This window comes from Saccopteryx bilineata, chromosome 7, assembly GCF_036850765.1.
Source record: "Saccopteryx bilineata isolate mSacBil1 chromosome 7, mSacBil1_pri_phased_curated, whole genome shotgun sequence".
Lineage (NCBI taxonomy): Eukaryota > Metazoa > Chordata > Mammalia > Chiroptera > Emballonuridae > Saccopteryx > Saccopteryx bilineata.
Window position 1 is genome coordinate 63,159,942 of NC_089496.1, and position 27,900 is coordinate 63,187,841.

Sequence of the window (27,900 nt, forward strand, 5' to 3'; positions counted from 1 at the left end):
AGAGGGAAGACTGATGCAAGTCACAGATGTGACGTCCTAGCCGTCAGAGTAACGGGGCAGGTCGCCCAGGGGTGCTAGTGACTCAGGGTTATTAAAGACAGTGCAGGTTAGCAGGGCATCAGCATAGGTCTGTGTGTGTTTTCTTCAGGCCTCTATTTAAAACTGAACATCATTCAAATGAACTGTTTGAAAGACATTATTATTATTATTATTTGCAATATGTTATGAGTATCCTGGAAAATCAGAACATAGATGCCATAATTGTCCATGCAAGGGACGCAGCGATAGAAAGCGCACCTGTCACACCCTCTCTGGGGTCTCCAATGGCACCGACACTGTCTCCCCCGGGACGGGCTTCAATCAAAGCCCCCCCATCTCCTCCTGACCTTGGTGCTGCCGTCTTCATAACCGAGTTGGCAAGAGGAGCATCTAATTAAGATCACATTGGCTCTGGAAACCTCTCTGCCCCGTGTGAGGAGGTAACACTGTCACTCTGTATTGGGGACAGGTGACAGCATAAAACGCTTTCCCCTGGAGGCAGCGTGCTTGGGCCCGGGCCCCTGCTCGACTCTGTGGGGATGGCGGCATCTTTGAAGGGAGATAACTTGGTGTGTTCCCAGGGAGCCGCCTGAGTGTTTTTTAAACGTTCTTTTTACTCCCTCCAGGAAACAGAGCCCACCTAGCCAGCCGGGCTTCCCCCAGCAGGCCAGAGCTGTCACACAGAGTAAGGGCTAATTGTCACACAGGCAGGAGCATCCTTTGCGGGTGCACTTCTGGGCACTCTCTCAGTTGCATAGCAACCGCTGAGTCACCTCAAATGGTCCCTCTTGCTCCTGTGTAGCCATTCCCTTTCTCCCCTACCCAGCCCCCAGTGACCACCGACCTGTTTTCTGTCCCTTAGTCTTGCCTTTTCCAGAATGCTGTACAACTGGCACCTTCCAGGCTGTGGCCATTAGCAAACAGCTGCCTTTGCTTTGCAGAATGATGTTGAGATTCATCTGTGTCGTTTTAGTATCTCTGGTTCCTTCCTCCCTTCTTCCCTCTTTCCTATTTTCCCTCCCTCCCTCTCTCTTTCCCTTACTGCCTTCCTCCTTCCCTCCCTCTTTCCTTTCTTTCCTCCCTCCATCCCTCCTTGCCTCCCTCCCTTCCTTCCTCCCTTTCTTCCTATCTTCCTTCTTCCCTCTTTCGTTTCCTTCCTCTCTCCCTCCATCCCTCCTTCTCTTCCTTCCTCCTTCCCTCCCTTCCTCCCTCCCTCCCTCCCTCCCTCCCTCTTTCTTTTCTTTCCTCCCTCCATCCCTCCTTCCCTCCCTCCCTCCCTCCCTCCCTTCCTCCCTCCCTCCCTTCTTCCCTTCCTTCCTCCCTTTCTTCCTATCTTCCTTCTTCCCTCTTTCTTTCCTCCCTCCCTCTTTCCTCCCTCCCTCCTTCCCTCCCTCCCTCCCTCCCTCCCTCCCTTCTTCCCTTCCTTCCTCCCTTTCTTCCTATCTTCCTTCTTCCCTCTTTCTTTCCTCCCTCCCTCTTTCCCTCCCTCCCTCCCTTCTCCAAGTCAGGAACTCTCTGGACCACATCTCCCAGACTCTCCCTTGTGGATGAGAGAAGGAATTAAAGAAGAAAGGTGCGCCCGCTTGGTAAACGACTGCCCTGTGTTCACATGGTGCTGTCTGCACGCGGAGAGATGCTCAGTCTCCTTTCCTCGGTACCCCGTGATTTCCAGGGAGTCAGGCAGAGACAGAGGTGGCTTGGGCCGTCAGCGCCCTGGGCCGGCCCTGGGAGGCAGCAGTGTGTGGGGTGAGTGTGTGCGCACCCCTTGCTTCCCCGGGTCATCTCATCCTGGGACACTGGCCGAGAATCCATCCGTCTTCACACCTGGCTGGCTGTGTGTCTTGAGAAAATGACTCTTTGATGCTTGGCTTCTTATATTTCAAATGGGTCAGGCTTATCAAACCAGCATGCTGTTCGTTAGAACTCACCCTGCAAGCGTGGGCCGGCGAAGTGGAAGGCCATCGTTGTAAAGTCTAAAGCAGGGGCCGGGATGACATGACCCACCATCGCCGTCATCATCGTCGTCGTCAGAGAGCGGGGTGCGAGGGAACAGGCCCCGCCTCTGTCTGCAGGGGTGAGGCCCAGAGCTGCCTGGAGGGTCCAGAGAACCAGGTTCTGAGGAGCAGCCCCTGGAAGCTTCCAGTTGCTGACTGCTCACCAGGGAGGGCACCAAGTTTTGCAGGTCAGCCAGAGGGTCGGCTTCTCCGGGAAGAATGTTCTGGGTCGTCTGTGGCGTCGCCTAGGGCAGGGTTATTGCTGCGCTTGTGCCTGCATTCCCGTGTCGGTCTGTGGAGGAAGGAGGCCTCCCGGAGCCACGCAGTGAGTGCCTCTGGAACTAGATCAAATCACAGCGACGCGAACCGGGAAACAGAGAAATCAAGGCGCAGGGTGTCGGTGTTGGGGGACAGCATCAGAGGGAAGCACGCCCTGCCTCTCCCGGGCCCAGGCACCCCCTGAGATGCGCGGCCGGCACGGGTGGCACAGGTGGCACCGGGCTCCCACGCTCCCCTCCCTCTGAGGCGCGGGGCACGGACCGGCAGGCCCTGGGGGCGTCGCGCCAGCACGGAAACAAGCATCAGTTCTTCACAGCCATGTCTTCTCCGGCTTCAGGGACCAGGGGCTCTCTCCTCGCACCTGCAGACGTCGGTTTGATGGCCCAGGAAGGTCACGTTCACAGCCAATGCGGACGAGGGGGCGTGAGCGGGCGGGCGGGCAGACGGTTGCAGGGGCCCCCAAACTTTTTACACAAGGGGCCAGTTCACTGTCCCTCAGACTGTGAGGGAGGGCCGGACTATAAAATAAAAAAAACTATGAACAAATCCCTTTGCATACTGCAGATATCTTATTTTAAAGTAAAAAAAAAAAACAAAAAAACAGGAACTAATACAATATTTAAAATAAAGAACAAGTAAATTTAAATCAACAAACTGGCCAGTATTTCAATGGGAACTATGGGCCTGCTTTTGGCTAATGAGCTGGTCAATGTCCGGTTCCGTATTTGTCACTGCTAGCCGTAACAAGTGATATGACGTACTTCCAGAGCCGTGAGGCGAGCATCCCGCGTCACTAGAAGTAGTACTGCACGTGAGCGACACCGGCTTTGCGGTGGTCTCACTGACCACCAATGAAAGAGGTGCCCCTTCTGGAATGCGGCGGGGGCCGGATAAATGGCCTCAGGGGGCCGCATGTGGCCCACGGGCCGTAGTTTGGGGAACCCTGGGTTAGAGGGACATCCGCCTGCTCCTGGACCCGCAGAGGGGAGCCGCGGTTTCCAAGGAGGGGAGGGAGGAACCGAATGCCTTGCTTTGCTCCCGTGCTTTGCCTGTGTGTCTGCTTCTGCGGACCTATCCCAGACGTGTTCTGTTAGAGAGGGTCCCCTTAGCCTAAACGAAAGCCCACCTGTGGTGAGATGACACGTTGTGGGTGTGGAGTCCCATGTGACTGCACGTCCTAGGCTTCTACCTCCCGGCAGTGTGAGCTGGTCACCGGATGCTGTCAGGCTCAGTGGAGCCCACGGCGAGGTCCCCAGGGTCCCCAGTGAACACCAGGCCACGAACCCCAGGGGAGGAGGGACAGCGCCCCTGCGTCTCTGCAGGTAGCTGTTTCTGTGCCGACCTCCCCTCCGAGCATCGAGATCTTCAGGTCACTCCCCGACTGCGGCACCTGCAGCTGACACGAGCCGTGTGCCCCTGGGGCTGCAGGGGACTCCCGGCCCGGGGCCTCTGCCGAACCGTTTTCAAGGAGCCCAGGTTCTGGGTGCCCAGACAGACCCCCAGTCACCCTGTCTCTGGCCCATGCTGTTCAGAAAACAAAAGACACCCGCCCACTCCCCAACACCGGTTTCCAGACGGTCCTCTCAGGTGTTTACTTTCTGGTTAAGTGGCTGTTTCTGGCTCCCCCCAGCTCCCTGGGTAAGGAATGGCAGGAACCCCCCAGGAAGGCTCTGCCCTTGCCCTGCCCAGGGGGGGACGGGGTGCTGAGAGATCGGCAGGCGTCCGCAGGGGTGGGGCCCGCGAGGAAAACGGAACACCTTGCTGTGGCTCCTCCCCATTCCATCACATCACTCCCGCAGTGCGACGCCACTGCCCACATGGGGAGGAACAGCGCCCTTGCCCACCCTCCCCCTGGCCTGGGAATTCACAAACTGTCCCTCACCCCCAGCCTCTCAGCCTTGTGACCCTTCCATCACTGGTCCCTGACTGACTTTCCGAAGCCTCTGCTTTAGGGGGTGTCAGCGTCACCCCTGTAGAAGTTTCAGCATTTATATTTTGCACAAACAGATGCAGAAAGCCTTTTTTTTTTTTTTTTTTTTCCGAAGTTGGAAACGGGAAGGCAATCAGACAGACTCCCGCATGCGCCCCACCGGGATCCACCCGGCACGCCCACCAGGGGGCAATGCTCTGCCCCTCCGGGGTGTCGCTCTGCCGCAATCAGAGCCATTCTAGTGCCTGGGTCAGAGGCCACAGAGCCATCCCCAGCGCCCGGGCCATCTTTGCTCCAATGGAGCCTTGGCTGCGGGAGGGGAAGAGAGAGACAGAGAGGAAGGAGAGGGGGAGGGGTGGAGAAGCAGATGGGCGCTTCTCCTGTGTGCCCTGGCCGGGAATTGAACCCGGGACTCCTGCACACCAGGCCGACGCTCTACCACTGAGCCAACCGGCCAGGGCTGATGCAGAAAGACTTTTAAACATGCCTTCCAACAAAAGGTCACAGCAGTTTTAGAAAGGGCCATTGAGAAACACACCCTGTGTCACACTTCCCAGATCTGCTTGTGGTTAGCCTGAAAATAGCCAAGAGGATTTCACTAGAAAAATGAAAACTCTGACCACAGGAGAAGCAGAAATGCCCTGAGGAATTCTCTAGTCCCCGTGCAGGGCCTGAGAGATCTTGCCCATGTCCTGCCTTTGCCAGACAGGAACTCAAAAATAATTGCTATACCTGCTGGCCCTGTAGCATTGGTGAGGAGACAGGGCGAATTGAAGGGGATTTCTCTTGTCCTAGAAAAGAAACAGTCGATTCCTCTTCTTTCTCCAAAGTTCTTCCAACCTCCCTGAAGAGAGGGGGGGCTCATCAAGTTCCCCACTGTATCCTCTAAAATAAACTCAGTGCCCGTCACATAATAGCTGCTCAGTAAGCAGAGTCGCTTGACTGATGTAACGACTGCACACCGTCAGTTCGCTGGGCTGCTTTGCCTGAATCCGAATCCCCCCAGACTTGGCCCCTCTCCCTCCGTCCTCCCCACCCATCCCCATGTCCACGGCTGTATGGCGTCCCACCTTGCAGCTCAGGGGTACAAGATGTCCAGATAGTTCGGACATTTCATCTTGGTCCTGCCAAATAGGGAAGATATTCCAGGAAGTGTTGAAGGAAGATTTGAGCCAATGAAGATTCATTGCACCCTTGCTGTGGGTCCGACAGCACATTTGATTTCTGGTTTGATTTGCTTAAGGCAAATCCTCCCTGGTCTGTAAATTCAGTTGAGTGTGTGCTGTCTCATTCCTCCCTCCGGGAGAGGCATTTGTCTTGGCATTTTCACAGAGAGGGGACCTCAGGTTCACCAAGATAAATAAGCTCTTTCCCAAGGCCACACACCACAAGAAGGCAGGCCCCCAAGAATTCCAGTTCAGACGTGCCAGACTCCAGGAAGCTGCTCCTGGACTATCTCTCAGACATTCTTTTTCTGACAGTAATTTTAGCTTTAGGAGAAAGGCTAGACACTGTTCCGTGACCTTTCCAATTATCTGACAAGCCCCGTGTTAATCAGCTGAGTCAGGCTCCGTGACCCCGGGATGGCTGAGGCCCCAAACCATCTCCGGATGAAATGATAAAACGGGGACTCCTGGGCTAATTAACAAGTCTGAAAACACTGACACGAGTCCCAGCGATGCCTTACTTAGCCCCTGGCCCGTTCCACACCTTCCCCCAAACAAGAAAGCAATGAATTTGCACAGCCCTTGCCTCTGCGGGCAGCAGCTCTGAGAGTCACTGACATGTGTGATTAGCATAAAATTAATTCCTGTTGGGGACACGTCGTCACCACCTCTAATGAAGTTTAGGAAGCGATGCACACTGTTCATGGAGGAAGGCAGACCCTGGTCTTCTAGCCCACCTCCCTCCCCCGCCTCCGAACAGAACGTGATGAGGGTCAGGTGCTGGTGGCTGGCGACTTGCACGAGGGACGTTCCTCTCAGTGACTGGAGACTTGGGCACACTTTATGACAACGTAAATGGTCTCTTTGGTATGTTTCTATGTTTTCCTTTCATGGGAAAAGTCCCTGCGTGGAAGACAATTACGACAACATTAAGCCCTTAAATTGTGTCCTTAACTGAGCTGCAATTTGTATCATCCGTCCTATTTATAAGTTTAAGTAAGATAAAGAAAAAAGAAGGAAAAAGTCCCATATGGAAATCATTTATTTCAATTACAGAAAAATAACCACCACAATCCTTTTACCTACAGACAAAGAGAGTGAACTTAGTTACGGATTTCCTGTTAGAAAAGTAACTTATTTATTTAACTATTGATAAAATCCCACAATATATAGAAACCTACATCTTGTTTTCCATATATGTAATATAATGTTTTTACTAAAAATTCATTATTAATGTCATTTAAATGTTTTCAGAGTATTCCATTTTATGGATGTGTCATAATTTACTTAACCAGAGCCTTATTTTTGTATTTAAAAGAATTTTTAAAATTAATTTTGGAGAGAGCCCAGGCCGGTTGGCTCAGCGGTAGAGCGTCGGCCTGGCATGCGGGGGACCCAGGTTCAATTCCCGGCCAGGGCACATAGGAGAAACGCTCATTTGCTTCTCCACCCCCCCTCCTTCCTCTCTGTCTCTCTCTTCCCCTCCCGCAGCCAAGGCTCCATTGGAGCAAAGATGGCCCAGACGCTGGGGATGGCTCCTTGGCCTCTGCCCCAGGCGCTAGAGTGGCTCTGGTCGCGGCAGAGCGATGCCCCAGAGGGGCAGAGCATCGCCCCCTGGTGGGCAGAGCGTCGCCCCCTGGTGGGCGTTCCGGGTGGATCCCAGTCGGGCACATGCGGGAGTCTGTCTGACTGTCTCTCCCCGTTTCCAGCTTCAGAAAAATACAAAAAAAAAAAATAATAATAATTTTAGAGAGAGAAGAAAGAGAGGGGAGGAATATTGATTTGTTGGTCCACATATTTTTTCATTCAATGATTGATTCTTGTATATGCCCTGAATGGGAATCAAACCTACATACAACCTTGGCTTTATTGGAACAAGGCTTTAACCACTGAGCTACCCAGCCAGGGCTCTTAATCTTGGACTTTATGCTTGTTTCTAATTTTTCACTCTGTGGATAATGATACAATTCATATCTTTGTACATTCTTTTTTTTTTATTGCAAATTATTCCAGGTGCATTACATTTAATCAATCTGATTTACCAGCTGGGCAGCCTACTTCAAAACTGACATGACTTTTCAGAGCCCACGGAATACTCTAGCAAGATTGGCCCTATGCCGGGCCATAAATCAAATCTTAACAAAATTCCAGTGAAATAAAGCTAGAAATCAGTTATAAAGTGTACTAGAAGATGATAAAATATTTGGGAATTAATATTTGTTTAAATAATCCATGAACAAAGATTAAATCATAATGAAAATTTAAAGTTATTTTACTTACATGAAAATAAAGATATGATGCACTGAAATGTGTGAGAGGCAGTGAAAATCACCCTTAAAGTGAATCAGGAAAGAAGACAAGTAAAATTTAATCATGTGTTCATTTTCTTGGTTGTTTCTAGAACAGGAACTTAAAAGGACTATCAAGTTAAACCCTGAGAAAGAAGAAATGATAATAATTTGATAGCAAACATTAGCTAAATATAGAACAAATATACATTAGAAAACTTACAAAGGTCAAAGTCAATGCTTTGAAAAATTAAATCCTAAGGAGGAGTGATTAAGAGATAAAAGACATACTACTGATATCAGGAACACAAAAAAGAATTATCACAGTCTATAGACATTAAAAAAAATGATGGCAGGATATTGTGAACAACTTTGTGTCAATAAAAATTTAAAATACAGGTGAAGCGAGACATTTTCTAGAAAACCACAATTTACCAAGATGGAAACAAGAAGAAAATGTCTAAAAGAAATTCTGTATTGATTGAAAAAATTGAATGTGTAACAAACAAAATTCCCACAAGTAAACCTGCAGGCACAGCTTGAGGCCAGTATTACCTTGAAATTAAAACATGCCATGAACATTTACAAGGAAGAAAAATTAGAGACCAATCTCAAGAACATAAATACAAATATTTTCAATAAAATCTTGGCAAAACAAATCCACCAATAGATAAAAAAAAAAAGAAGACAATATATCACATTGAATTTTGCTTCATTCCAGAAATAGAAGATTCATTTTACACCGGAGAATCAATCAGTATATTTTCTCACGTTGACAGAGTAAAGGAACAAAATGACATGAGGCTCTCAATCGCTACAGAGTCACCATTTGATAAAACCTATTATTAACTGCTTATAAAACTCAGCCAACAAGAAATAGAAAGAAAAAAACAACCTTCCAATTTTGCCCCTCAGAACAATCGACAGCAAAAAATGATACTTTACGGTATGGTATAGAAGGCATTTCTTGAAGATTAGAAATAAGACAAGAATTATCATCATTTCCATTCGCTGTTGTACTGGTCATCCTAGCGAGAAGTCGCAAGTTCACGGTGCTGGCCCATTCAGTTCCTGGTGGCCCTCTTCTCGGCTTGCAGAAGTCCGCCTTCTCGTTGTGTCTTCCCCTGGCAGGAAGGGGAGAGAGCTCCTGTGTCCCTTCCTGTAAGGGACATTAATCCTGTTGTGATTAAACTTCACCCTTAAGACCTCATTGAATCGAAATTACTTCCTGCCTCTGAATATGGTGACTCTGGCTTTAACCTTTGCGCTTTGGAGGGATATGACTCAGTCTGTCACAGTATGTCCCACCAGCCCAGCAATGTGCCTCTGTCCCTCACCTTGGTGAAGGGGTCAAGCCCTCGGGGAAGCCCATGTGGGTAGTAGCTCTTCCTGCATAGACCAGAAGATTCCTCAGATTATTCAACCACATGCCTTTGCTTAAATGAGTGGTTTTCAGTCAAAAACAACAAAAAATGTGTTCATCCGACCAATCTTGGCTACTCTGAATAACAATAGCACAGCGAGCACAGCAGCACTCCGTCTTTACCAATGAGTATTTCAAACTCTACGGTAGAGCCCTGGCTGGTTGGCTCAGTGGTAGAGCGTCGGCCTGGCGTGCAGAAGTCCCGGCTTCAATTCCCGGCCAGGGCACATAGGAGAAGCGCCCATCTGCTTCTCCACCCCTCTCCCTCTCCTTCCTCTCTGTCTCTCTCTTCCCCTCCCGCAGCCAAGGCTCCATTGGAGCAAAGATGGCCCGGGCGCTGGGGATGGCTCCTTGGCCTCTGCCCCAGGCGCTAGAGTGGCTCTGGTCGCAACAGAGCATCGCCCCCTGGTGGGCAGAGCATTGCCCCCTGGTGGGCGTGCCGGGTGGATCCCGGTCGGGCGCATGCAGGAGTCTGTCTGACTGTCTCTCCCTATTTCCAGCTTCAGAAAAATACCAAAAAAAAAAAAAAAACACAAAAAACTCTGCGGTAGATATACACAAGATACTGGATCGTTGGGTCCTATGGTTGCTCTACTCTTCATTTTCCTGAGCAAGCTCCATACTGTTTGGCATGGCAACTGCACCAGTATCTAGTCCCAGCCACAGTGCGCGAGGGTCCTTTCTGCCTCCCTCATAGATGGCGTCCTCACAGGCGGGGGCCGGTGTCCTGGTGTCCTGTTGGTTTGCCTTCCCCCGACGGCCAGTGAAGTTGAGCATCTTTTCATATACCTGTCACCCATCTGCATGTCCTCTTGGGCAAAGTGTCCACTCAGGTCCCCTGCCCATTTTTAATCATGCTGTTTCCTTGTTTCTGTGGTTGCTGAGTTGTGTGAGTTCTTTACCTATTTTGGATATCAGCCACTTCCCGCAGGCCTCGTCTGCAGGCACCTTCTCCCCTGTCGGCGGCCGGCCCGTGTGTTCTGTGAGTGGCTTCCCTGGTGGTCAGGAGGCCCGCCATGCGGTGTGCAGACAGGAGCTCTAAGATCAGACACCTGCCAAGTGTATGTTACTCACCAGTGTTACCCCACTAAATTCAATTTTAAAAAAAAAATTAAAACGAAGGACCTATAATCTGGGGGCCAGCATGGCCAGACTCAGGCTGAGTGACTCCGGGACACAGGCCGGGTGGTGTGGGGAGAGAGGGTTCCACCTGGGAGCATCCTCAGCCTCTGGGGGGCTGGGCTGTATGAACAGAGAGCGAGAGAGCTGAAAGGGGGGGTTCACCCACTTCCTAAAACCCTGGGAGCCGCGAGGAGCTTGGCTTGCGGTTCCTGTCCCTGAGAGAAGCTGGTGCACCATGGGGCCAGTTCCGTCCCTGCTCTCTGTCTAGCCTGGGGGACGCTCAGGCCACAGGGCTGACTTGCTCTGCCTGCCACTAGAGGGCGTCGGTGCCCTCAGTGGGCATCAGCACAGGATCTGCCCCAGCGGGGAGCTGGAGGGCGCCCAGGGGCCTAGGTCAGGTCTGCTGAGCTGCCTCCTGGGCACCCTAAGATCTGGCTGGGGAGAAGTTAGAAGGTGCTCTAAATAAAAAGGAGAAAGCCCTCCAGTCTTCCTGTGACCCCAGGCAGTCTGGGCGGGGGGAGGAAGGGTGCAGGCGCAAGCAGCCTCCGCCATTCTGTCTTCTGCACGGCCTTGGCCTGGGTGGGTTGCCCTGTGATGGCAGCGTTGCCATAGTGACTGCATAGGGCATAGCTGTCCCTGGGCCATCTTCCCCATTCGTTTCCCTCAGCAGAGGTGGTGTGACTGCGCCTGCTCTCACGTGAGCAGCACTTAGAGAAAAGCGCAGGGGACCTTCCAGGGCACCTCAGTGACCCCTGCCGTGGTGGAGGATGCCACCACAAGTGTGGCTCACCTCACTGAGTCCACCTAAGACAGTGTGTGCTCCCCCTTTCCCGGGGACCCCTGGCCCCCTGGGTCCCCTGGGCATTTGGGTCCGTGATGGGCGGCTGCTCTTGCTGCCTTTCAGGGGTGGCGTTGGATAGGTTGAGAGATGCCTTTGGGGCTCCTGGAGGTGTCTTTTTGGTCCTGAACTGAAGGGGAGGGGGCTGTTAGTTAAAAAATAAAGTCAGAGAGTCGCAGCTTCATAGCTGAGCTGAGTCCGGAGTCGGCAGGCTCACGGAGGACCCCAGCGGGAGGCGCCCCAAGACCCAGTTCTTGGCTCAGAGTTAGATATTCTATTTGATTAAAGGCCTGCCATGTGTGACTTGTGCTCAGAATGGGAAATAGCTCTCAGGGTTCTTGGTAGACCTCTTGCCACATGCGGGCCACGGGAAGGCTACATCCGACTGTGTGATGGGGTGTAGGAGTGCTCCAGAGGAGGCGGCACCTGGCCGTCACCAAGGGGACGACCCCCTCAAACACCTGTCCTGCTGAGGACAGCACAGGGGCCCCAGCACCGAGTGGGGGGGGGCAGGGGAGACCCCGTGTGCACCCTGATCGCCTGTCAAACCTGCGCTCTGGTGCGCGTCCAGGGGCCAGTTCCTCCCTCGGACATGCAGGGTGGCCCCAGCAGCGGTCCAGGTGAGGCCGGAGGAGAGGCGAGCGTGGGTGGGGGGACGTGCAGGCCGAGGGGGCTGCTGGTGCTATCGTGGGCGCATCACGTGGCAGTGGGCACCGGGGGCACGGAAGGGGCACATGGCAGGCAGGCCAGGGTCCGGACTGGGGGGCCATCCTCAGGGACCGGGGGCTGACTCGGGACAGGATGGGTCGGAGCAGAGGAGGTGTTAGGGAGCAGCTGAGAATACGGTCTAGGGACGCGCCCACAGCTCTCTCTCGGTGTTCTCGGGTGAGCACTGCACCTCGCAGGGCCCCCGTTTCCGCATCTGCAAAATCGAATGATGCAGGAAGATCGCCCGGGGCTGGGAAGTGCAGCCTGACGGGACTAAAGGGAGAGGGACAGATGGACATACAGGGACATCAGAAAAGCTCCGTCACTTCAGTGGACAGAATCTCTTTTGTGATTAGGAAAAGAAAAGGCGGGGAAAGCTGCTACCTGCAGCGCTTCACCAGTGTGGGTTTTATCTAGAGCTGTCCCGGGCAGTGCTGCGAACTGGAACGAGACCCCTCTGAAACGGTCCCCCTCCCAGGAGAGGCAGGGGCTGGGCTCTGACGCCAGCCCTCGGCAGAAGGGGGGGTGCTCCAGCCTTCCCAGCCGGCACCTGGAGACGGACCGTGTCAGGGCGCCGAGGAGCGTCGGTCAGTCCCGCCGCCTCTCAGCCCCCGCCAGTCTCGGGACAGCCCTGAGCAGGTGCCTCCTGCCACCCGGCTCCCCGGCCGGACCCCCGGGCAGTGTCTCCAGATATCATACGCCAGTGGCTGGGCTTGTCCACTGATCTAGGAACCCCGTGTCTCTTCATTCCAGTTTAAATATGTGGTTAGAATTAAGAAGGTAAAAGAATCTCTTCACTGCAGCAGCCTCTCCCCGCTGGGTCTTCGCTGTATGGTTTGCTCAGCTGTCTGGTGCAAATCTCCCGAACGGTTGGCGCTTGTACCGAAGTCCGTTTCAGGGCAGCCAAGCTCTGGTCCCATCACGTTCGAACCAAAGGTGCCACTGGGAATGGACGAGACAACCCCCGGGACCCCCTTAATCCATATTATGGACAGTTTTCAGAGCCGGAGGCCGAAAAATATCCTTGCAAGGACAGGCAGAATAAAATCAGATTTTAATTGAATTGCTACAATGTCCAAGTAAGGCTAGTTAGGCATGTAATTAATTGTCGTAGCTATAGCAACTGGATTAGCGGGCACTCAGGGCCGTGCCAGGGGTCCGATGAGAGGTTCTTGAAAACACAAGTGGTGGAGATGGCAGGACATAATTCCTTCTCCTCCAGCGGTTCTCCAGAGGGCCCCACAGTCTCCAGCAACCCCGAGCAAACCACTTAGTAATACCTGCTTCGACTCCTGCAGCTTTTCTGACACCAGAGGGCCCTGAGGTACTTCCTAAGCCATGGTCGTGAGTGTAGATTTGGGATAACGCCTCGGGCCTGGTTTTTCTTGCGCGTGCACACCCCGCCGAGGGTCTGTCTGTTCCGCATCTTTGGAAGCCCATTGCCTTCTGGGTACGTGGAGATGGTAATTCACGAAACGGCCTCCTGACCGGCCCAGAGCTCAAAGCGCCTACGGGCGTGAACTCGGAGGGGTGAGGGACTCCTGAGAGGTCCTAGTGTTTGTGTAACCCTTGCCTCATTCCTAAAAGGCTTCAAGGAGGCTTAAGAAGACACACAGAGGATGCCCGGATGGAATAAACTCAGGGAATCCAAGGCAGAGGCCAACACGAGGAAGAGCGAAACAACCAGGTTTATGGAAATGCTTGTACAGGAAACGCAAACAGCAGTCCCCATCAGACGTGGGCACAGTTGTGGCCTCTCTTCCGACCGGACACAGATAGAGTAGAACGGAGGAACCACGACCGGGAACGGACACCCAGCCTCACAGCGATCTTCCCTCTGCCTTGTAGACTCCAGTCTTTAGTGCAGAGGGTCCTCAGCCCCTGTCCGCTGGAAGGAAGTGTGAGGGGCTCGTGAAAGGGCACATCCCCATCCCTCAAAGGAACCCCCCATCCTTCATCAAGCTGACAACTCTTTAAAAATATTTAATTGATTTTAGAGAGAGAGGGAGAGAGAGAAAGAGAAGCATCAATTTGTTGTTCCACTTATCTATGCATTCACTGGTTGATTGCTGCATGTGCCCTGACCAGGGATTGAACCTATTACCTTGGTGCATCGGGGATGACACTCTAACCAACTGAGCTACCCAGCCAGGGCCCACCTGACAACTCGTGTGTGTCAGAAATATTTCACAATAGGTTTTTCAAAAATAGAAAGAGGCAGCTTTCTGGTGACCATTAAGGGACACTGGTGACCATTAATGGACACCTTTCTGATACGTGGATCATCCTGGAAGCAGACAGGAAATGCCTTCCCATCCCCGAGAGGTGAGCACCATTCAGACGTCCTGTGAGGAGTGCCTCCCACTGATGTAAAGGAAGGCTCCTCTCAACACTCAAAACAATTAATTCAAACCATGTGCTTTGGAGCACATTAAGATAAAACAAAACAAACAAACAAAAAAACCCAAAAACTACAAATTGATTCAATGCTTCTGGGATGAAGGTCGAATAAGTTAATAGATGGAAGCGACTGGTCCTGAACCTGACCCTAAATGAGACCAGAAAACATTTGCTGTTGTTCTCATCCTTATGGTTTGTGATGGTGCTTATTTTGCACTCGACTCAGCCACGCCAAGACAAAGGACTCTCGAAACGGGAAATGTGATTAAACTTCTAATGACACACTGATTTTTTAAATGATGCAAGGCCCATAACTTAAGATAACCGTGACTGGAAACACCTGTCCCTTCCTCCTCACATCTCTGCCACCAACGCCCAGAGGATGAATGGCAGAGCTCAGGGAGAGGGCGTGTCTGGCCGGCAGGGCCTGGCAATGCGGCCGTGACGACAGGAGGCTTCCTAGAAGGATTTTTTTTTTTTAATTATTTATTTATTTATTCATCTTACAGAGGAGAGGGAGAGACAGAGAGAGAGAGAAGCAGGGAGGAGCTAGAAGCATCAACTCCCATATGTGCCTTGACCAGGCAAGCCCAGGGTTTCGAACCGGCGACCTCAGCATTTCCAGGTCGATACTTTATCCACCGCGCCACCACAGGTCAGGCTTCCTAGAAGGATTTAAGATGATACCACGCTCGGTGAGTCACGTGGGCCCTCCCCACACGGTCATGGGTGGAGCCCTGGGGCTCCCTGCTGCGGTGCTCACCGTCTCTCAGGGTGGAGACCTTGGGTCTCCTCGTGTCCAAGGCCACTGAGGCATCATGACAACAGGGAACATTCGTACTAAACCGGGGACACAGGGGACTGTGTGTACGTGACATCTCTGGGGTGAGGCAGACTCACGAGTCAAGGAACTTTTTGGTTCAGGTTCAGCCGCTGTGATTCCTTTGTTGTTGTTGTTGCTGTTGGGGATGAACTGCCTCCGTCTCCTCACATCAGGGCCCGTCTCTTTCTGAGGGTGACTGAGTGCTGGTGTTTTCCTCGTGTCCTGTCAGCCTGGTTGACATAACCGTAAACACTTACTCCTTGTTACGGGGTCATTTCCACTGAAATCGGCATTGGAGGGAAACTGGCCTGTGTGGGTTTTTTTTCCTAAGAGGTAAGAATAGACTGAAATGATGGGGGTTTGTGAAGTAATAGAAAGTATATATATTGGCCTCTGTGCCCCCCCCCCCCCGTTCCTGCACGGAGCTCCTAACTCCCTTGGGATTCCCTGGGTGATAGAAGAGAGGTGTCTTTTGTCCTGAGGAGGTGACTCTAGGTGGGCACACGGATGGCCTCAGGGTGAGGAGGGTTTGTCAGCAGGAAGACGCAGCCATGGTCAGAAGTGTGGACCCTCTGGGCCCCCTCACTGTCCCCTCTGAGAAGGGGAGAGTGGCTGGAAGTTCATGGCGATCCCGCCGGCAGGATGAAGCCCCATCCACATACCAACAGCACAGGGTTCAGAGCGCCTCTGGGTGGGCTGTGGGCTGATGTGAATGGAGCGCCCCAACTCCACAGGGACCCGGGCTCCTGTGCGCGGGACCCTCCTGCGCCTTGCCCTGCGCATCTCTGCATCCTTCATAGCAAACCGGTGTGCGGCGACGTGGGTCTGAGTTCTGGGAGCCATTCTAGCAACGTACTGAGCCCAAGGCGGGGGTCCTGGGGACCCCGAGGACCCTGAATCATGGCAGTCAGTGGGAAGTTCAGGTGGCCACCTAGGCCTGGCCATTGGCATGTGAGCGGGAGCAGTCCTGAGGGACTGAGCCCCTCACCTGTGGGGTCGGACCCTGTCTCTGGGCAGGAAGTGGGAGAACTGAATGGAATTATGGGACACCTAGCTGGCATCACAGAGAATGGTCTGATGTACGGGAAAAACCAACCCGCGTCCAGTCACCATGCATGTCACAAGTATAGCGTCCGCGCGGCGTCGAGGAGGAACTCCCAGGGAGTGTTGGCTTCAGACTCAATTCCAAGCCTAACAGCACTAAACCCACAGACCAGACGGGCTCAGAGTCATGGAGCCACATCGGCTCACGAGGCGCCTCGGGACTTACCGCTCTGAGTGGGCATCAGGGCTGATACTCAGGCGCCTAGAAGTGAGAGGAGGGTGGGCAGATAGAGCAAGAAAGGAGAGAAACTTCTAGTTTAATTTTTTTTTTTTTTCCCCTGAAAGGGTGGATCAGGGAACTAACCTGCAATTACCCAAAGACTCCTGCGACTCCTCCCTGCATGGAAGTCCTGTTGTTTGTGAAACCCGGTTAGTCCTCTCTCGGTGTCCTCCTTTATTCTGGGTTTAAAACAGACCTTCCCTCCTGCCCATCCCAAATGTGGACGGTAGCTCTGTCGGCTTAATTGTCAGGGAGGCTGACTGAACAAACCATCCTCTTCTACACCTCAGTTGAATCAGCCCCTGTGAGTGAGTCATGGAGGTGGCCACACTCTGTACAATTAGAGGTCACCGAGGGCCACGCATCATGCCACCCAGTGTTTCCCGCAGGCAGTGGGCACGCCCTCTCACCCGATGCCTTATCCTAGAGAGAGCCAAACCGACGCGTCCGTTCCTGCAGCCCCAGTGGAGCCGGTCCGCTCCCAGGTGGGCTGAGTAGCCCTCCTCTCCTTTCGCCTCGTGTTGATCCCGCCCGCTGCCATTCAGCCTCAACAACAGCCTGGATTTCCTGCCTGCCTGCCTGCCTGCCCACACACCTCCGCTCTGACCTGTCCGCCCACCGCCCCAGCCCTGTGTTGATTCACCGCGTGCGTGGGCCCCGCGCCCAGGAAAGCAGGACGCCTGCAGCTCACCAGAGGTTGTTATACCTTTTCTCGTAATCCCGCCTCTTCCAGGAAGGCTCTGCCCCCTTGACAGCATCTGGCCAGCTCTTACTCACCCTTTGGGAATGAGCTCAGGCATGAGGCTCTCCAGGAAGCCATCCTTCCCCAAACACCTGGACAAATCCCCAAGCACCAGTCTCAAGGCTCACGCCCGCCTGCCAGGTAGAACTGTCAACCCGCCCTGGGCAGTGCCCTCGTCTCGTTGACTCCTGAGGAACGAACACCCAGCACAGGGCCTGACACTTAGGACACACTCTGTGGATGTGTGTTGATTGTTGATGATTGAACCGATTTCTGATTCCTGTGGCTCTGGTCACACGATCTGATCAGATCCTTTGTCAACATGCCTCTCCCGCCAGCTTTCAGGGCCCCTGACCTTAGGATGAGGTCGAGTGGGACAGGACCCGGGGTCCAGGCTAAAGACGATCGGCAGCTTCTCTCAGGGGCGCGGCTCCCGTCCCGAGCCCGAGGGAGGGAGAGGGACCCTCCAGTCTCCGGAGTGTTTGAGCATAACGTTTGACCTTCGTGTCCTCTGCCCGTCTGGTCATTGCCAGGTGGTTTTCTGTGACTCCGTTCGCACGCTCCTGGTCTCGAGCCTCCTGTTCAGGCTGCGTGCCTGATAGGAGCCGGCTGCTGCCACGGTGGGTAGCCTGGCGGTAGCGGTCCTTCGTCCCTGCGATTGCTCCTCACCCCTCTTCCTCTGCCTCATGCTTCCCAGCTGAGTGAAAGTGAGGGGCCCGTGGGGAACCCCAGGGGTACCCAGAGCAGCAAGGTCACAGAGAGCGGCCTCCCTGCTTCCCGGCCCAGCAGACGCCCTGGGACACGGCCGGGAGCCATGCTGTGCCCTCGTGACTCTCACATGCAGATGCACATGCGCATGCATGCATGCACACATGTTCTTCATTCTTCGGCAGCCCCGCTCTTAAGTGGGAGTATGTCCTTGGGGACAAAGGCTGCTGGGTTGACCCTGTCTCGTGACCTGCCCCCTGGGGTAATTAAGAGAATAGTTTTCATCTTTATTGGCTGTTTTGATGCACAACTGAGGTACAGACTGCCACAGGTTGGAGGGAGCTGGGCCTGCGATTAATTTCCCCGATGACTCCTGTACAAGGAGGCTCATGTGACCGTCACCTCTCAAAGTTGACTTCGTCTTTGAATAAAAGGTGACGAGGCTGGGAGAGAAGGCGCAGGCAAGACAGCGGACGTAAGGGACACTTTCAGCAGGACTGACGCCTCCTCGTGGCCTGGACCACTTTGTAGGGTTCTAGAAACCGATTCCCACGGATGTTCTCACGACGGGCGGCCCGGGGGTTGGTCGGAGTGAGCCACTCCACGGTTTGGTCTGGAGCATTTTTCCCTAGACTCCCCGTAGTCACCTCGAGTACTCCAGGGAAACCCACGGGAATGTGCCGCTTTGTTTCTCTGCCATTAGAGTAGAGGTCTGCTCCCAGCTTCAGACCCGGTTGGATGACCCATCGGAACTGGGCCCTGAGGTGCCAACGCGGACCCCCTCATGGCGTCAGGGCCACGCCGTCCACGATCTGTCTGTGGACCGTGGTCACCGGGGGGACGTCCCCTTTAAAACGAGGCGGCGGCTGGGACACAACCTGGCGAGCCCCAGGTGTGACTCCTGTTGAGAAAGAGAGCGCGCGTTGATTTTTATTGCCTAGACATGCTGCTCACTGAGCTGCCATTTAAATCCTTCCTCTCCTGTGATTTTGTTAAAAGACTTTGTTTTTATCACATGTTAAGGAAGCTTTAAGTCAGAGAGACGGAGACATTTTTCCTCCCAAAACACTAAGAGGCCCCTTTTGTCAGAGTCGCTCTTTTCTAGGGAATTGCCAGCTTCCCACTGGGGGTTTGTCAGGAGCAATGCGTCTTGTTTCTCTTTCCCGGGGTGCAGTGGTGCCGTCTCATTTCAAAGACTCGGTGACCTATTGAATTCTGCTGTGCCTTATAGAGTGGGCAGGCAGGTGGGAATCCGTGGTGGGCCGTTCGGGGGGCGGGAGGAGTTGGTTTGTGAGTTGCAGGCAGCTGTGTGCTCTATGGGACCGAGGCATCGCCAGCCCTTCCAGCCTGTTTCAGGCACATGCAGCTTGGACGCCTTCTTGGCGGACTGGATGGGAAATTTCCCATGAACTCAGCGCTCAGAGCATTTTGGAAATTCCCAGAAAGCCCTCCAGCGGAATCGTTTACATGGCAGTAAATTCTTCAACATTGTACGGAGCCAAATAGGGTGAAGTGAAGAATGAGTGATTCGGCTGAGCCACACGGGTTCTTCCGGAAGAGCCATCGCGTGTGTTCCCGTGGGAAGCCTCTAATCTGGCTCTGAAAATAGTCCCAAGATGGGCGTTGTGAAACTCTCTGTGAAGGGTGTCCGTGGGCCCGCAGAGACTCCTGTGCACAGCAACCTCATTCTCATGTAAACACTGCTCTATTGCCTGATGTTTTGTTCAGTTTCTTTGTTTCCCTTGTTAAAGACTTCACCCGTTTCCCAAGGATCAGATCCCCGGGAAGTGGGCTCAGGTTTCCGGACTTGACATTGGTCGCTCCTGTCGTGAAAGTCAAGCCGGTCACCTTTCACGACGAGACAAGCAGTGATTTAAGTCAGAGGGTGACCCCGTTGCCCATGTTTGTGCCGCGTCCCACGGAGGGAACCAAAGCTGAAACCCAGTATCCGGTGGTAGGAAGATCCAGAGATAGAAACCGACCCAAAGTCTGAAAAACAACCGGGGAGAAGGAGCTCTGAGAACAAGGTGGCGTCCTTCCAGGACCTGCGATTGTGTGATTCCTCGGAGATAGCGTGGCACCCCAGAGACAGGAGCGGCCCACCCAGCCTGATGGGCTCGGAGGTCGGCAAGGACAGCGGGAAACACACTGAGCAGCGCGTCACCCGGAGGCCAGCGCCCCGTGTCCGTGGACAGTGACTCCTGCTTGTTCTTGTTGACCTGTTAAACTATGAAGAGACCCAAAAGTTTCATGGCTGTCAGCACAGCAAGCGGCAGGGATTTCTGGTGAGCCGTCCACTGATAGGCACTGCTCTCCGCTGGGGAAATGGCCCTGCGAAAAGCTAGGCGTAGCTCTGTCTCCGTGGAGAAACTAGTTCCACACAAGGATGCAGGAGGGCTGTAACTGAGGCTCTTTTAGTTGGGACTGGGTGCTTCCCACGTTAAGACAGGACGAGAAAGGGCAGCGACAGCACCTCAGAACTCGCACACTTCCCTTCACCTCAGGGATGGTCCCTACAGGGGACACCCCCACCCCTAACCTCTTCAGGTCAGGACGCTCTTTGGTCTGAAATACTGGGGAAGAATCTCACCACACAAGATCTCTTCGTGGCACGTCCGAGCCAGTGTTTTCTGGCGCCAAACTTGACTGCAGATGTCTCTGTCCTGAGATTTTTGTTTGTTTTTTTTTTTTAGGCTTTGCCTGCTGGAAATCTTAACTTTTAAAGAGTTTGCATCTGAAATGATAAGAGTAAGACAGTTTGGTTTTTTTTAGATGAACTAAACTGAAGAGCCCCACGATTGACTGATTGACAGCTCCCATGGCCAACCACAGTGTCTCGAGTTTCCAGAGAGGGTCCTGTGGGGACACAGGGAGATGGCGTGGACCAGGGAGGTGCAGGTGCCGGTGAGACACAGGGAACCCGAGCTCTAGTCCCCGGGTGTCACCGGTGCATCAGCTGGGGCTTGGCCATTGCCGACTGTGAATTTCCTGAGCCTCGTCCGCAAAGAGCCAGGACGCCCCCAGGACCTGGCACAGGGGCCAGCTGTGCCAGTGAGCCCACGGGGCACTGCCGTCTCTGACTCCTGAGCAGATCTGAAGGGCTGTCGTGTGTCTCCTCTGCTTACACCTGAACAGCCGTGCTTGGATTAAGCAGTAGACGGGGCCAGAGGAGAGGACATGCTTGGCGACCTCGGGCAACTTCCTCAACACCTCTAGCCTGGGTGCCCTAACCTGTAAACAGATACGTTGCTTCCCCTTGTCTCCTGGGTCTCCTCGATGTGCCCCTGCCCAGAGGTAAAGGGTAGGAGCCCTTTTCATGCCTGGACGACCTACGGGAAGAGGCCCAACGTTGTCAGAAGAGAGTGAAGGTCATGGCTTGTTTAAAAATCCCTTTCCACAGTGCAAATATGGAAAGGTACACAGTCACGAGAAAGGACGGAGCTGAGACAGAAAACAACAGGGCCTTATCTGTTTGTCCCTGCTGCCAGAGTGACCTTCCTGGGGCGGCCTCCCCGCGCAGGGCGTGCATCTTAACTCTTTCCCTCCTTCACTCACCTGCCTACCGGGGCGTCTTCACTGAGGAAGGAGAGCCCGTGGGCCTCCTGCTGGTGCACGCGTGCGCCCCGTCTGATTCTCACAAGCGACAAAGCAGGGGTCCCCGGGCACCCACTCAGCCTCTCACAAGGACAGACCGGAGACCCTCCCAGGTGGCCCTGCTGTGACACGAATCAGCTGGCCTTTGTCCTGCAGGGGCCTGAGGGGTCCCTGCCTGCTGCTGTCCCCACCCCCGGGGTGGCCTCCAGCCCCGGGCCCCGTGAGCCGCCTCCCCCTCCCCACGGTGACCCCCTGTGTGCCCGGGCAGCAGGTGGTGCGTGCGCCCTGTCCACTGGCCTGAGGCCACCGCAGGCGCATGGCTCTGCTCGGACCCTCGCGCCACTGGGAGGCACCAGAGGGGAGTGGGGGGACCATCAGCTGTGAAGTCAGCGAAGCCTGGCTTTTACACGAAATCCCAACACAGACTATTTGGAGAACTTCCAAAACGCTTCCGGAGCCCCCTGAACGTTGGGTTTCTCACGGGGGAAAGGACAGCGATCCTAGGCCCCTGGCAACACCGTCTCTGGGCTAAAGTGAGATAAAATACACGAACTGTTGGCTCGAACAGCGGACTGCGGTTTGCTCACGAGTTCTCTAGCCAGATGCCCGGCACCCTCTGGGGCTCGAGCACCGACCTGCCCAAAGGTTTGACCTGTGCCCAGATGTTTCTTCCCAGAAGATTCCAGCAATAAGCTCAGAAGGGATGTGGTAGGGACTTCGTTGGCCTATCTGGAATTACAACGGACACGATCCTGAAAATCCAGATATATTGTTAAAAAGTATTATATATATATATATATATATATATATATATATATAAAAAGCTTCCATTTATTTTTTTTCTGCAGATATTCTTCCTCATGTAGGGGTGACCATGGTGTTATTTATTTATTTTTCTCATGTTCTGCCCAACACTGATAGTGTATCAGCTGCTGATAACGCAAGTACTTGGTGGAATTAGGCCACCAGGGTCCAATAGGGTGGCAGCTCCGGACCCCGCAGCAGCTGTGGGAGGAGACTCAGGGTTGGTTTGGGGAACCGTTCAGGACCGTGCAGGGTGGGGGTTGTCAGGATGTCAGATCTTCCAAAAATCAAATTTCACTCATCTCACTGTTGAAACAAAGGAATGCCCGGATTTTCCCAGACTTGCCTAACACTTACCGAACATCCACATGGCTTTGCACTTGATGAAATCTGTGCTTTGCAGATGCAACCCCATCACTACCCTGAACGAGCGGTGACATTGTGTTAGGGTTCCCACTGCTGAGATACGGAGGCGGCCCAGCGCCGTGAGGTGACGTGCCTGAGGCTGTGTGCTCGGGGAGCCGGTGTCTGGCTGGCTGGTGTTTCCACTCTCTTCAGTGACTCTGACTGGATCGTTTTCCTCTGATGAAGAGGAGACTCTGACCTCTCTTTCCAGGAAAGGCTCTTCCGTTGCCCGTAAGCATAGATTTCGAGAAGGAAACTTCTGCGGTTTCCTACTCAGCGGACTTAAGCGAAGAGGGAACTTTGGGTCGCTTCACGGAGTGGAGCTTCCTGTCCCCTGCAAGGAATGCTTTCTTCGGGGACTAGCGGGAGCGAGCCTTTTAGGCATTGACTTTTAAAGGAAGACAACAGATTTATGTCTGTTCAAAATGTCTGGCCGCTTATGGGGGGGGGGTTTACCAGAGGACACGTGACGTTTCCCAGGGATCCGAAATCCAGTCTTTCTTCTTCATGTTTTCTTCTGCCGTGTGCTCATCGGAGCCAGAGTAACTCAGCTTCTTCTCCGAGTGTGGCTCCTGGGTGCCCGCGTCGAAGACGTCAGTCACCGCAGTCGAGTGGCTGTGCCCCGTCTCACAATCCTTCTGTTTAGCGTAAAAAAAAAAAAATCTGGCTGGACCCACAGGGAACAAGGAAATATTATCCGCAATGACAAAAAATGATCAAATTTTATTAGGCACGAGTCAGTGAGATATATATTTCCGAGTTTTGCTTTGAAAGGATATCATTTAGACAAATGGGACAGATTTTCATTGACTCAAAAGTTGCTATTGTCAAAAAGATATTACCAGGAAAGTACAATATGTTGTAAAATCCCACAGAAACTGCGATTCAGCCCCCTTTTGACTTTTATTTATAAAAAACAAATTAATAGCAAATGAATAAAACTTTCAGACCATTATCTGAGTAATAATACTAAACAGACCAATAGCTAAGACAGCCGCATTCAAACAGCTGTTCAAGAAAAACCCGAAGATATTTCATCCATTGTCAAACTTGGCATTTGGGCCGAATAAAGACCAAAGTAAATATTTATTGATTCATGGGAGAAACCTAAAAACTTCTCCTTTATAAGTAGAATAAGCAAATAAACTATGATTTATAAAAACCCCGGCTCACTAAATCAGCTAATGGGTCTATTCAAAAAATTCTTACCATGTAAACTGTGAACTGACAATTATAATTGAAAATTACCAGTTTCTCTATGAATTTAATATACATATAGTTAACCACCTGCTTGACTGCGCCACGGAGCCATTTCAGCGTGCAAATGGATGTATGAACGTTTGAAGGCTTTTGAACCAAACACGTTAATTGCCAGTCTGTGTTTATGAAAACAGGCTGAATGGATGCTCATCTCTCTCTGTAATAAATATAAAAATTCCCTGGGTTTCTGAGTCTCTGCGAGGCCCACAGGGATGCCTTCTGAGAGAAAGCTCAGATGAGAGATATAAGTGCCACATCCTTGACAGGGCTCCGTCCACCCCGGGGCCAGGCTGCTGCGGAGCAGGCAGTGAGAACAAAGGTGAAGGGCACAGCCAGGCCATGGCTCCATCAGGGCCCCCTTCCTTCCTGTGGACACCCAGGTGAGCAACCTCGAGCTTACCCCTCATGGCCTGGGGACCCCGGGGCCTGACCTCCTCTGACAGTGACCCATAGGCTCAGAAGTGCTTCTTCCGCCAAAGGATATATTTATTCATCCTGTGTCCCCTGCCTCTCTGCAGGGTTTGGGTTTTTCGGGAAGGCCTGTTTGTGTAAATTTGACAATCCTCTGTCTAGTCTCATTCGAAGGGGCCAGTGGTTGGTTGTCTGGTGGTGTCTGTGGAAGCTGGGTGTTAGTCCCTCCTGCAGTCTCGCTCGGACACTCCCTGCTTTTCTGTGACTCTGCCTATCATGGTGCAGAGGGAAGGACCCTTGCTGGATGGACCCTGAGCCAGAGCTCACTGAGGGGTGTGATACCTGGAAAATGGTTGGGGAGTGGTGTGCAATGTGCCCGGTCCTCCATGTGGGTCACACAGTCAGTGGGAGGTGGTGGCTGAGCAAGGCGGGTGGGTGCTCAGGTGCCCAGGCTTAGACGAGACTTGGGGTCATGAGACACCTAGCAGCTCCCACCAGCATGTACCTTGGAGCCGCTGAGGGACTGTTGATCTGGAATCAGTCAGGATACAGCTGAAGCCCTGGGGTCCATGGCCGGGTGAGGCTGAAGGAGGACGGCTAACGTGTCCGTCCAGGGCCGGGTGAGGCTGAAGGAGGACGGCTAACGTGTCCGTCCAGGGCCGGGTGAGGCTGAAGGAGGACGGCTAACGTGTCCGTCCAGGGCCGGGTGAGGCTGAAGGAGGACGGCTAACGTGTCCGTCCAGGGCCGGGTGAGGCTGAAGGAGGACGGCTAACGTGTCCGGCTGCCACCAACTCAGTCCTCCCCCCCCCCAACCCCCCCCCCAAGACTTCTGCAAACGTGGGACTGTCAGAAACTCCCTCTGCCAGGAGGGTCGATACCGTCTCCAGCACCCTCCCACTGGCGGCGGGGTGTTTTGTTTCTGGGAGGACAGTGCCGGAGTAGTTGTTTGAAAATGACTTCGAGTACAATGCAATTAATTATCTTTTTTTTTTTTTTACAGAGAGAGAGTCAGAGAGAGGGATAGATAGGGACAGACAGACAGGAACTGAGAGAGAGATGAGAAGCATCAATCATCAGTTTTTCATTGCGACACCTTAGTTGTTCACTGATTGCTTTCTCATATGAAGGCCCCTTGACCGTGGGCCTTCAGCAGACCGAGTGACCCCTTGCTCGAGCCAGCGACCTTGGGTCCAAGCTGGTGAGCTTTTGCTCAAACCAGATGAGCCCGTGCTCAAGCTGGCAACCTCGGGGTCTCGAATCTGGGTCCTCCGCATCCCAGTCCGACACTCTATCCACTGCACCACCGACTGACTGGTCAGGCTATGAATTTTCTTTAAAACCTCCCCTTTATCCGTTGAGATCCTGCCATTCACTTAGGGAAGCAGCTGTTGCTGATGGCAGCCATTAGGGTTTCAGAGAGGTTATCTTCTGACATCTCTACCTAGGTGTTTTGTTATGTCAGATAAGGTCCAAGTGGGCGTTCATTGCTGCAGTTTCCTGGGGCCCTGGCATTCTGCACTGATCTCAAAGGCCGGAATAACAAACCCTGAGACTTGCTTTTAAATCCACCTCTTTAGAAGCAGGTTCTCTTTAGGAGAGTGGCCAGGTGTCTTCGGCTTGATCCTCTCTTAAGGCACGTAAAGGAGGCTAGAGACTTTTTTTCTTAATATCATAGTCCTCCTATGTACAGGCATACACATACTTCTTAAACTCCTTTTAATTTAGGCAGGAGAAGAAATATATAAAAATGATTAGGCTTGTGAACTGTTACTCCATAATAAACTATTGAAACTGATTTATAACAATGTAGTTTGTTTGTTTATTGGTTTTAGAGAGAAAGGATAGGGAGGGGGAAAGAGAGATAGAGACATTGTCTTGTTTTTCCACTTATTTTATGCATTCAGTGGTTGATGCTTGTATGTGCCCCGACCCGGGATCGAAGTTGAAAGCTTGGCTTATCGGGATGAGACTCTAACCAACTGAGCTACTGGGCCAGGGCTTCTCACACACACTCACCTGGGCTCCCAGAGCCTCCCTAGTTACGCCAGGGACTATTGTGCTCCAACCTTGGGGTTTTGCTTGTAAGTTCCTGTACTACAGTGATTCAGGGTGTGTAAGAAATACAGGATTGTCCTGTTCAAAGCCTGTTCTTCACCCTTGATCTATTCACTGCCCACTACTAGTGCGCCAAATACCAAAATTCAGGCACACCCTTCGTGTTGTCCCCACCACGGTGGGGGGCTGCTGCTGAGGATGTGCCTTCTCCAGAGTCCCCAGGTGTGTAAACAAAGCAGTTTTTGATGAGCTGTCTTGCCTGTGGGCAAAGTCTCCGCTCCCTCCCGAAGCAGCCTGTCTGAGTCTGTGCGCCGTATTTTGAAGGAAGCTAATTAACTGTGGACCATCAACCTTGATACTTGACTCGCATTGAATCAATACACCAGTCCAGACAAGTCTGAGTATTTGCAGGGATAGCAAATAAAGATAAGCCCTCATACCTTAAATTCTTATCACATGGACTCTTTGATTCCAGCATCTAAGACCAAAAATAAAAAAGAAAAGAAAAAAAAAGCAACCCATGGCATCTTTATATAAAGGTAAAGTGAATTTGTGTATAAAGAACACAGTAAACATCATATACACGAGGGGTGTTATTCTGTTTTGGAACATTATGCGTTTTAGTTCGTAAACAGATTTGGGGCTGGGAGCAGAGGGGCCCAGTGATTCTTGTACCACGCGATAACTTTTTTTTTAAGATGAAGATAAATTCCTGGCACCTGAGACCCTCAGTTTACTCATTTAATATTTTCCTGACACCTCAAATTCCTCAGGTCCGTATGTTATGGCTTCTATAAAATGAGTTCTCCTGTCCAAAAAAACCTTAATACTCTCAAAGAGTCAGCCCATATTTTATTTTTAAAAGATTTTATTTATTCATTTTAGAGAGAGAAGAGAGAGCGAGAGAAAGGTGAAGGGGAGAAATGGGAAGCATGAATTTATAGTTGCTTCTTGTATGTGCTTGACTGGGCAAGTCCGGGGCCTTGAACCGGAGACCTCAGCACTCCAGGTCGACACACCACCCACGGTGCCATCACAGGTCAGGCAGTCAGCCCGTGATTTATAATACTATTTCACTGAGAAGAAGCATGTATTTTATAGTTAATTTTTCTCAGCTTACAAGTGGGCTTTTCATCTCAGATATTAGGAAATGGGACTGGAAAGAAGGGAATTAAAGGACAGAAAAAAAGAAAACAAAACACTGAAAAGATTTACTACAGAGGCAAATGTCGTTTCCACCCAGCACAATCTGCATTACATTTAGCACACGCAGAAACTGATGGTATGACAGTCCAAGGTAGTCTCTCTGTGGTTTATACTCCATCACAGCTGTAACTTGCTCATGTATAACGCAGAGCTTGCTATTTAAAGGAAAAATACTTCAAGTGCTTAGGCAAGCTATAAATGAGCCCTTAAAAGTTTGTGTGAACCTGCATTTAGCTATTTCCAACATAAAACCGTAGTTCCCAAATTCAAAGCCAAAATATTGACGAAGGTATCCGGTGCACATAAATGTTACAGATTTTGCACATAAATTTTACAGGTTTCCTTCGCAAGTCATAAAACAAAACTTTAAGTCTATTTGT

General features: G+C 52.2%; 2 long non-coding RNA genes across 4 annotated transcripts; both read right to left on the reverse strand.

Annotated features, from left to right (window-relative positions):
- Positions 1 to 5,374: 5,374 nt before the first annotated feature.
- On the reverse strand, positions 5,375 to 10,153 carry LOC136310509 (uncharacterized). Its single transcript, XR_010726579.1, has 4 exons — positions 10,022 to 10,153; positions 8,642 to 8,855; positions 7,689 to 7,741; positions 5,375 to 6,311 (listed from the first exon to the last, which is right to left on the reverse strand). It is a non-coding gene; the product is annotated as an uncharacterized lncRNA (long non-coding RNA).
- A 1,452-nt stretch (positions 10,154 to 11,605) lies between these two features.
- Positions 11,606 to 20,367, reverse strand: LOC136310508 (uncharacterized). 3 transcript variants are annotated; one of them, XR_010726578.1, is made up of 3 exons: positions 16,419 to 16,736; positions 15,088 to 15,336; positions 11,606 to 13,675 (listed from the first exon to the last, which is right to left on the reverse strand). It is a non-coding gene; the product is annotated as an uncharacterized lncRNA (long non-coding RNA). The 3 variants fall into 3 exon arrangements; XR_010726576.1 differs by having other exon boundaries at positions 14,951 to 15,336; XR_010726577.1 differs by lacking the exon at positions 11,606 to 13,675 and adding an exon at positions 17,112 to 20,367 and having other exon boundaries at positions 14,858 to 15,336; positions 16,419 to 16,636.
- Positions 20,368 to 27,900: the final 7,533 nt, after the last annotated feature.